The sequence below is a fragment of the Lagopus muta genome, chromosome 16, assembly GCF_023343835.1.
Source record: "Lagopus muta isolate bLagMut1 chromosome 16, bLagMut1 primary, whole genome shotgun sequence".
NCBI classification, from domain to species: Eukaryota; Metazoa; Chordata; class Aves; order Galliformes; family Phasianidae; genus Lagopus; species Lagopus muta.
In genome coordinates, this window is record NC_064448.1 from 1,135,123 (window position 1) to 1,146,121 (window position 10,999).

At 41.6% G+C, this 10,999-nt stretch overlaps 1 long non-coding RNA gene across 1 annotated transcript in view; it reads right to left on the reverse strand.

Moving 5' to 3' along the window:
- The window catches only part of LOC125701254 (uncharacterized), a 110,033-nt gene extending 99,335 nt beyond the window's left edge, over positions 1-10,698 (reverse strand). Inside the window, exon 1 of the long non-coding RNA XR_007380185.1 lies at positions 10,478-10,698. This is a non-coding gene — a long non-coding RNA (uncharacterized LOC125701254). The remainder of the gene's footprint in view (positions 1-10,477) is intronic.
- Positions 10,699-10,999: the final 301 nt, after the last annotated feature.

Here is a 10,999-nt window from a genome sequence, read left to right on the forward strand (position 1 = left end):
TATTGATGCTGCAGGACGGAGAGCAGCTCTCCAGCACATCGGGAGGAAGACGGACCCAGGCTCCTTAGGGAAGCGCACAGAAAAAAAACAGACTGAAACTGGGAGCTTTCTGAATGGATTCAAGGAAAATTCCTTCCTCTGAGCATAATTAAGCACAGGAACAGGCTGTCCAGAGAGGTCGAGGCACCTCTGTCCCTGGAGGTTTCCACAGCCCCGCTGGGAGGAGCCCTGAGCACTCGGCACTCCAAGCAGAGCCCTCCCGAGGTCCCCTCCATCCTGAGTGATATGGTGATAATAAGAAGCAATCATGAAATAAACCCAGCCGTTCTAACATCATAGGTGTTTCTCACAGAAGCTTATTATGACCGCCAGAAAACTTCCAGGCAGCTTCTTGCTGAGCTAATTTAAACTAACAAGACAGAACCCTGAAATATGAGGCCTTATTTTCCACTCTTCCAGACTTCCACAGTAACTTGCTTGGATGACAAGTTTGTATAAAACGTATAAAAGAAGAGAATTCTCTGCCTACCCAGGTTAGTAGCAGAGCCACATACCCACTTGCTGTTCATGGGGCCAAATATCTCTGTATCTCATTTTCCTGCCATACCCAGCCCTGTTAGCCACGTGCTGCCCAGGAAGGAGCAGGATCAACCATTGGGTCACAAGAAACAGCAAAACCTTCAGATCTTCTGCACAGCAGTGAGACGGGGGGTACAAAACGTTCAGGATAACCCAGGTTGGCTTCCTTTTGAGATGTCATGAGGAGGTAAGCTCATTTCAAGGAAGTGTAAATTCTGCCTAGTGCAAAGAAAAATTACTTTGAATTAACTGGATAGATGTTATGAATAATCCACATTAAATTCTTAATTTTGGGTTACGATAGAAGACTTAATAGTGGTCAGATACCCACTGCTTATGCAATTAATTCTTAGCAAAGAAAATGAATGTGATATATAAAATATTTTAGAAATAATCTTTTCATAAAAAAACAATGGAAATTTGAAGACGGATTAAGATTTAGTGTCACAACAGATTATAGTGTGAACAGCATACATCCTTACAGAAATCTATTTAACTAGTGATGTCCTAGAGGGAACAAACTATAGGGCTTTTTGACATGAAAAATGTGAATTTGCTCTTTGAGCATTTACTAGAGCTCACAACTGGCAGGAAATGAGGCATGAAATGTATTGTCAAACATACAGTGTTCAAAATATAATGCATTACTTTAAGTTGAGCACTGCTTTAGGGATGCTAACATCAGACCCCCATCCATATTTTTTAAAAGGGATTAAAACATCAGCAACTATGTGCATAGATACATATGTGTATATATGTGTACATATATATTCAGGAAGCATTACAAAAATGTTGTTTTTTTTTTTTAAACATGTTTGGCTTGGAAGAATACGCTCCCATTTGTCACCTTTTCCTAAAGTAAACTAATAAACCAGAAATTCCAGAAAAGAGCAGTCCTATGCACAGACAAAATGTGGCAGAAGAGGCATTAAACTAACAGCAGACATGACGTATACAAGTGCTCCACAGCTCATGGCTTTTGTAGGATTTCAGACCCAAGGAATCCGAAAGGTGACAGCTCCAGTTCTATGGGAAGCCCTGACCTCCACACTCAGGTGCTGTGAGGCCGCTCGAAGAGGAAGCAGGAGGGCACAGGGCTCCCACCCACAGCCCATGGAAGACTTCAGCTGAGGTCTCCCAAATAACTCTTTCTTATGTGCTACTGAAAACATCCATCAGAATAAAATAGCTGAAGAGTGACTCAGGGCCAGAACACAAGTAGGAACATCGTTCCTTCATAAAGCTTATGATCAAGGTTCTTCCCCTGTTATGGCCAGACATCATGAGAAAAAAATCCACTGAAACTTAATGTCTGTCTATTAAGGCCCTGAACTAACAGCAAGATGTAAACACCTGCAGTGTAGGTTCCTGTGAAACACAGCCCTCCTAATGCTGTAAGAGCCTCAGAAGCCAGTGAGGGACTGCCCAGCTGACACCAGGAAAATGAGTTTTACTCTCATTTTACAGCCAAAATGCAGTATGTAAAAATGCATTTACTAAGGTGACCCTTTTCCAATCTCCAGATAATGCAGTTAGTTAACTAACCAGACTGTCACCAAATCCTTTCTTAAAATACATTTTTTTTTCCTTTAAAGTGTGTCACATGGAAATTTGGAATGAAATTAAAAGACAATGAAAGAGGAAAAAAGGACTATTTCAATATAAAATATCTTTTTGCTTTGATCACAGTAGACATCAGCTATACAGAAGTGATTTAACTATAAAAGAAAATGATTGCAGATATCTTGCTGGATAATGGTAGGATTGTACAGAATAAGAGACTGTTTACTAAGCTGTTTGGGAGAGGGATTTGTTTTCTTAAACTTTGCTTTAAAATTTTTTTTCTCACATAATACTCTATTGGACACAACATTCAAACGATGACAGGAATAGACTTATTTCTTGACCTTTTGAGTTTAGCAGTGAAATAGGCTGTAAAGCATCACAGTTTTCAGCATTGGGAAAGAAATCAAGGCTAACAATGGTTAAGCCATTTATTTCTGCTTAGTCCTTAATGGCAGGGAATCTGCTTTATTTCTGCTGTACATCCACTAGAACTGGCAGAATTATGGCAAGGACAGATATGGCCCATTTTCTTTAAGTCAGTGTCATTCATTTCTACCAAAAAGAGGCAAGAGGAATTAATGGTTCTCGCTCATCCTTCATGCTTTGATTCTTTAAGTTATTGAGCACTTTCTATTCCTGTATGATTGAAAGTGAACTGATCGACGCAGACACTTATCAGAAGCAAATCCCAGGACAGACGAGGGGGCATATTCTCATCTCGGTGCTGGATCACCCTGCTGAAATTAGCAGCGACTTCTCCCTGTCTAAAACCAAAGCACTTCCACACCGTGTGACAAACCGGGCCAGATGAGAATGCGGCAGCAGCAGCCGATCTGCGCGGCCCCGCCGTGCTGGGGATGTCAGAGCCGGGCGCTGTGGGTCTGAGGGCACGCTTGGAAACCTGCACTCCTGGTCCTGGCTCAGTGTCAGTGGTTTTCATGAGCAATTTACAGGTCTCCATTATGAATCTGCGAATCCATCAGTGTTAAAGATCCAATCTTTCAGCATTACATCAGTGAGATCGAGGTCTAGGACTGAATATGGGCTTTAGAGAAAGTCTTATGTGCTGGGGGACTGTTGAGAAGGGACTTAAAAAAGACTCAGAATATAACAATCTACTGTGTAAGGTAATACAGTTTTTTTCCCTTCTTAATAAAAAACATAAGGGCTTTTTCTTATTTTCCTATAAATAGGCTAGTGAAAACAAGCAAAACCCAAGTCTATCATAAGCACTGCAATTCATTGATTAGGTAAATAAATTAATGGGAAGTCAGCCCTTACATAAAGCAGTACATTTAGTGTGGTGATGCCCTTTAAATGTCTAACCTTTTAGCCACATGTACAATGAGTGCATTTGACAGTTTTATTAGTTGAATAGTTGTCCATTTATGAGTCCCATCACATTAAGAATGGGGTTTCTGTACTTCTGCCAACGTGCTAGGAGAGGAAACTTGTCTCTTGTGTTTTCTCTTCTTAGAAAAAATGTCAGGCTAAAAAGACAGGTCCAAACAGTTACTAGCCATCTTGGCAAACATGCTACTATTGTTTATAAACCCATAAAGTCATTATTGTTTTGGGATGGTTTCTGTTACCTTACTTTTTATAACAGACAAGTGACTTTCAACGTGTGAAGAAAATCTAATAAAATATAAATACAAACCATTTGCCTGTTTTTTCATCTTTTACTCCAAGCACAGATTATACTAACCAAGCAAAATAAAACTCCGTAAAACATAACTAAAACAACCGAGATTTTGGTGTAGTACCAGCCAAAAATGCTCTGTGAGTTTGTTAAGTTTTAATTTATAAAGCGCCTGCATTATCTTATCTTTGCTATGGAAAGCACTGCACTGCTCCAGTGCAGCAAAGCACAAGCACATGTGTAGCTGTAGGCACGCAAACAATGTCATTGTGTCAACTTCAACCAACACATTTCCCAGTAATCTTTTCCTCAGGCAAAAAGGAAGAATAGAAACTTTGCAACCAAGATGGGCCTTTGTGAGTAAAGCAGGTTTGCATGACCCAATGCAAGAGCATTTCTCCTCCAACAACCATGCAGTCAGAAGATTTTGCCACTTGTCCAACACCACAGCAGCCTAAGGAATCTTCCCTTGAGTGAAACCTGAAGGAATATCAGAGCAATGTTGTCTAGAGAACAGCCAAATAGCTCCCCCAGAACCTGAGAGCCAGACAGATGAATACTTCAGGTTTACCTGGCTTTGCAGCAGAAAACAAGTTAGCCATTTTCACCCTGGATACAGAACTTTCCAGTTACAGACAGCTGCTCCAACTGCCCATCCTGCCTTTGGTCCCATCATCCTTTTTTGAGAACAGAGGCGTACTCAGTTTTGGTGCCATACTTAGATTACCTTTAATCCAGCAAGAAATATTTTTGAATACTAAAACCAAGAGACAATACTGAACAAAACAGCTTGTGTTGCTTTTCCCAGAAAACATACTTTAAAGCTGAGTATTTTCCCCTTGCAAAAACAGGCACTCAGACCTTTTGACATCTACTGTCACTGTTTAACAGGAGAACTGGCCAATGGATGGCAATCCACACCAGTGGCACTGGACACGTGCTCTGAAGCGAGGACTAGAGGAGGACATCACACTCCTACTATTTGTATTCAGATTAAGGAAAGCCTTGAATACAACTCTCTCTTCAGCCTGCTTGTGTTATTTTATCTGGCAAAGCTCATACAGAAATTAATAATAGCTTTCCCATCTGCAAATAAAAGTAAGCTAGTTTAAATTTTTGGCAGTGAACTGGCATTTTGTCATTTAATCATTTCACATCATTACACTGCAATATGCAATGTAATGATATGACACTCCTAAATGACAAACACTGGGTACCTCCTGTACTGGAAGAAATAATGTAATAGGAAAGAAATTATATACTTAAGGCTTCACTCCCACAAATTGGGATTAAGATACAGAATAGTTGCAAGGAGAAGAGAGAGAGTCCTGCCTACAGTTAATTGAGCTAACCCTTAAGCACACATCAACTTTACGTCTAGAAATATCAACCCACAGCTCAGTTCTGATAAGGGTCAAGGATCCCAAAGTCACGCCAAAGCACTCATGAATTGAAGTGCTGGGAGGGACAATACCCAACACTTTCCTGGGTCAGACCGTGCATGAAGGAAAGCCAAAACATCCTTATCTCTCTGGCCCACTTGATTATGAGGATATATTAACCTTTAAGTATTTTGGAGAAATGCCTCCAGAGATCATCTGCCAAAGCCTGATTTGATTGTCTGATGTGGTGACAAATAGGGTAAAGGCAGGTAAAAGTCCAAAGCCACAAGGCAACACTTTCAATTGCACATTGCAAGCAAGCCCTGGAGCATTTCCAAAGCACCTCCTAAATGTCTCAGGCCTTCAAGGACCTCCAAGATTCTAATAATTATTCTTTCCCACCATTTCTTGCTGTTATCAATTCAGCTCACACAAGAGGCCAGTGAGAAAGCAGCCTAAAAAACATGTCACCAATGTGCTGACAGCCACTCACCTGCTGCACATCCACCTCTCAGCGTGCCAATCCCCAGCCCTCCTCCAGCCCTGGGAGCTTCGCAGCAAGGTGAAGGCACCACCACAACACCTATCATAAAATGGGGTCATGGAACGCTAGGGGAATAAACCACCACCACAAATAATCCTCTTTGGATTTACAATTTTATCTGTGTGAGGGAGATCTTTTCATCCTAACCAGATACTGCAAGCTCCAGCCTGTGGCTGTGACTATTGGAACCGGAGCACAGCAACCAAATTCCTGCAGGCAGCAGGGGATCCTGGACAGGTGGAGGGCTGGCAGGGCAGTGTGTGTGGTGGTACGCTGGAGACTTGGCTACGAAGCAGTCCTTGAGATGGCTGCAGTAAGTACAACAGGGAGATCTGAAGGGGGACATCTCAGACCCGGCTGATCCAGGCTTAGGTGCAAACAACTTTCTGCCTCCCCTTCCAGCTGCCTTTGCCGTTCACAGCACTCCACGTCTGTCAGAAGACTTGAGAAGCAATGAGAGAGACAATAAAATTCTGAAGTGAAGAGCTCTTTAAATATTAGCTCAGCTGGTATTATCATACATTTTTCCAAGTTCAAACATGATAAAGTGATTTGAGAGTTTGCCAACTCCATATTCAGGGGAAACATGCAGAGAGGAGAAATGTTGATATCTTTGATGTAAGTTTTTCTTTTCTTTCTCTTTCTGTTTACTTTAAACAACATTCTCCTTAACTCATTTCAGAAGCTATCAGAAAATACTGCAAATTACACAACAGCTTTAGCAGCACAAAGTTGCAGGTGGCAAGATATTTATTTACCAAGAGAAGCTATCCATGAATGGACGAGTTATCCCAAAGAAATGGTTATTTTCTTTGCCATTTTATTCACATAAAAAGCCCTATTGAATTTCTGCTATTCAATCATTTATTATGCAGTGGCTGAGAGAGCTGGCTTTTACATTCTCCCCCACATCAGTAAGAAGAAACAATCCTTAAAAACAAATTCCTGAAATGACAATGAACTTACGGTTCCCACTACTTAATAAGCAGCCCCAAACATTTCCCTCCCTCGCTGTCACAGATGCACGCAGCAAAAAATACTGCAAAAAGAAGGGGAGAAAAGAAAAAAGAAAAGAGGAAAGATCCAGCATCTAGGGCGCTTCTGAGGTGCCTTGACTTGGATGCGCATTTCCCCACGCAGGCTGAGGTTCGGAGGGCCAAGAACAGTCCAGCCTTTCCAGAAGTAAAGCCACCACTGCAAAGGGGCCGTGATAAGATGAGCCCCAGCCCACAGGCAGCCCTTCTCACGTGTGAAGTGAGCACACTGCTCTATTTTGCACAGCTTATTCTAGCATACATTGCAAGGCTGAATAACTGATTTGAAGACAAGGCGCTTCAGGTTGAGACCAGCCCATCTCCATTCCACCTCCTTCCTGTGCCCCATGAAGCTGGACGGCCTGCTGAAAAACTACATGAATGCACAACAATACAGAGGGATGTAATAATATAACTAAGTTTACTTAATCCTCTTTCAGAATACCACAGGAAAAAAAAAAAAAGCAATATTCATTACACTTGGCAAAAGCAAGAATGGTAAGCTGCAGCCAAAGCAATCTCGAACGCTTGCTTATTTCCTTGTCTTCTTTAAAGCTTTTTTTTTTTTTTTAAAGTTTTTTCCTTTTTTTTTTTTCCTTGAATCCTTCTGCACTGGCATGTTCACTAAATGCAGACAGAAGGTAATTATATATCATGACTCATTAGCAGAAAAAAGAAAAGTGGGAGCAAAAGCAATAGGTGGGTAGGGGTAAATTTACCATCTAATGATTTAAAATTTGGGACTCCAGCTCTCAGGGGAGAAAAGGGACGGAATTCAGTCACTCTGCCCGTGAAGTTCTAGGACACTAAGGGTCTACTAAAGTCATTTCATCACAACATCATTAGACCATCCCAAGGAAACTAGTTGTATCATCTGATGGCATCTTAGTTCTTTTCTGGCACCTTGAAGAAGAATGGTCAAATTGAACAAAGGACAAACAAAAAGCATTGAGGAAGGAAAGCAGAGAAGTCTAAGAAAAAACCCCCAGAAAACCATTGAGCTACGGCATAAAAATCCAAGGCCCGATTTCAGCCCCTGGCACCGACCACACAGCCCCACACTTGTCCTTCATTGCCAGCTGCAATGCCAACCTGGCCTCTTCCTGCTCCTCCTCACGAGACCAGAAATAAATCAGGAGTTATGTTTTAACATGTTCCCTCTATTCTACCGAACAAAGGAGTCCGCTACACTGTAAAGCAAATAACATAAATAATTTAAAAAAGGGAAGTGAAATACATGGAAAGCCAGAAAATCTTCATTTCATCCACAGTCATTTCATACAAACTTCTCCCTTTAATAGCCACTGTGTTCTATAATCATTAAAACTGTTTAGCTAGATCCTTTTAAAAAGATATTTTTCTTTTGGCTGTATCACAGCAAAGGATACTCTGCTTACCCTCTTCGAATTTTAAAATGTGGACTTAAGGACCCAAGAGAACAGAATAAATTTTCTGCTATTTTAAAGAATTAGAATGTGTTGGAGAAAGACAGTGCTTGGCTGGGAGCTGGTTTATTAAAAGGATGTTGCAGCTAGAGAGTGGAAAAAATAGGACAAAGCATCCAGTGGGAGCCATTGTTCTCCTTAGGGCAGGCAGCAGAACTAGAGATTTACTCTGGGAGGAAATTCAGAGTAGTTCAAGCCTACTGCAGGAGATAAAAACTCATCTATCCATCAAGTAGCAGATCCATCCTGTACAGCTGCATCTTCTTATTCAGCTGGTAGAAATGAAGCTCAGCACAGCTTAGCAGCAAATTTGCCATCAAAAGGAAAGAATTACTGACAACATCTGTGTGAGAGCAAGCAGAGGCTGCTGTTTTGCTCAGCACACCAGGCTTTTACAAGAAGCTTCTGAAGACAAAAAAACAAAGGTGTGGCAGAAAAAGGCCAACTCTCTCCTGGTCCCTCCCATGGATGGGCTGAGAGGGGTTCACACATCATTGACCATGGCCTGCACAGAACATTACTGAGCTGAACGATTTCAAGTGCTCAGCCCCAGGCTCAGCTACCAACCTGCAGCTTACTGGCCTCAGCAGGAGCTAAGAACCACATGTGCAACTCACCAAGCAATGGCAAAGCAGATAAAATCCACTCACAATTAGCCAGAATTTTCTAATAATGTCTGAGTTCTGGTTGAGAACAGTGGAAGAAGTTTGCTTAGAGCTATCTGGTTTAGATAAAACCCTTTTTTCTATGAGATTTTTAATTTCATTACTGAAAAATCAAGACAATTGGGACAGCAAGTATCAAACAGATGAAAAGAAGGCTTTGTATCAAAATGCAGAAGGTTTAAGTGTGTTTTCCAGCTACAGATGTTATCTACAGTTACCCCAACTCCTTTAAAAATATCATCCTAAATCCTTACTAATCTCAACTCAGACAATTGAGCTTTACTCCAAGTAAGTCCCCAGATGACGCTGCAGGGAGCATCAACACTCACACACCTCATGGTGTGGGAATCTGCTCAGGCAGCAATAGTAATAGTAAAGCAACTGCTTACAGCAGCAATCTGCAAAGTACTCTTTTTCCTGGCTGGCACCAACTGTATTGCATTGCTTTCTTCAGATGGGATCAATACCAGCCCCCTAATTTAGAATCCACAATATGAAAGCACAGCTTCAAGGGTGAGCTTCAAACAGTCAAAACATCACTGTCCTTAGAATAGGGCATAAGAGCCTCAATGACTTCAATAAAATAAGTCAGGGTTTCCTGTTCACACCATGACTTCCAGAATATTGGTTTCTCTTATTATCTCACACTTGTAAACATTCTGCACATTAAGCCACAGCAGATTAAATGCTATGATTTCTGTGCTCGCACAGACAAACCCAACATTACAAACCTATACACATATAAGCCCTCTGGCTAATGTAAGCATTTAGCTCTTGCAAACTTAATTAAAACAAAAGAACAAGTAACCTCTTGAGCAGAAAATAGGGAGCAGAAGCCAGTGTCTGTGACCCTTTGGCCCAAGAGCCTTTGCTTTTACAATACAAAATACACTAACTGCATTTTGGAAGCCCTAGCAATTTTCAGCTTTAATGCAACCCAAGTCTGCATCAGGTTCAGTCACAGCATAACCAGCACTGCAATTCTCTCCAATTTAATACCAATAATCCCACATAGGAAAGAAATCATAACTCTTAACTATTATTTGCAATGACATCCGCCTTTTAACTTTAAGCAGCGTTCTTTAAACATTTCTAAACTTTTCCTATTTCTTCCCTGTGCCTTGATATGAATTTGCCTGTCACCGCAGGCTGTACACAAAGAGAGACACAGACACCGAGCACAAAGGTATCAGGAAGTGGTTTTCCTAGCAACAGTAATCATCTGAGAGATCCCAGAACATCCTTCCTATTCATGCAGCATTTTGTGTTTTGAATAGTGCTGACAGGTGAAGTGGATTCATAGTATTTAATACAAAAAATATTGCTGTGGATGGGTATGGCACAAAAGCAAAAATATCCACACTATTCATGAACAGATGAATTCACTGTTTTCATAATGTTCCAGATTATTCACTAAGGCACAATTTCAAAAGCAAAGACGTTCCCCTTCCCACAGAATGAATAATCCAGTGTGCTCTGCTGAAGCAGAGTCACCAGGTGCTTTTCCAACAGCGATTCTGCATCTCCAAATCCCACTCACCCCATCTATCAATAACCGAATTTTTCCAGCCGTCCAGCGCTGGGATTTTCCATCTCATTCCTTAAGGACAAAGTGCGTACCTGTCAGTGACTGCAGGGAGGCCTTTGCTCCAAGCAAGCCAGTTTTCATTCTCACGTGCCAGGCGCAGATAGCAAGGCTGAACTTGTTTTCCAGAAAGTCCTCTGTCATGCAGGTTTCACGTGCTGGTTCCACTGCAGACACAACGCTGGGATGTGGTGCTGTGCTGCAATCCCTGGTGGGAGCTGAGGCACACAGGAGGGACGGGCATTACAACAGGTGATACAGCCGTTCTGCAAAGACAAGGCATTAAAGACTCAAAATTCTCGCTGTCCTGCAGGGCCTGTCAGATCCCATAAAACAAAGTTTCTTCAGTTTTGCCCTCAATTTTTTCCAAAGTTTAAGGTCTGATTCCTTATCTGCTACCTGCTGAAAACACAAAACATTACTTTTCTTCCTGGGGCACACCTCAGTTGTTCCCTTGCCTTTCCTTTCCTGCACTAAACACGCCTTCCAGAGAAGTCTCTCTGTGAACCTATGGATTCAACAGGAGCATTGCAGCCTCCCCACAAACCTTCTCAAGC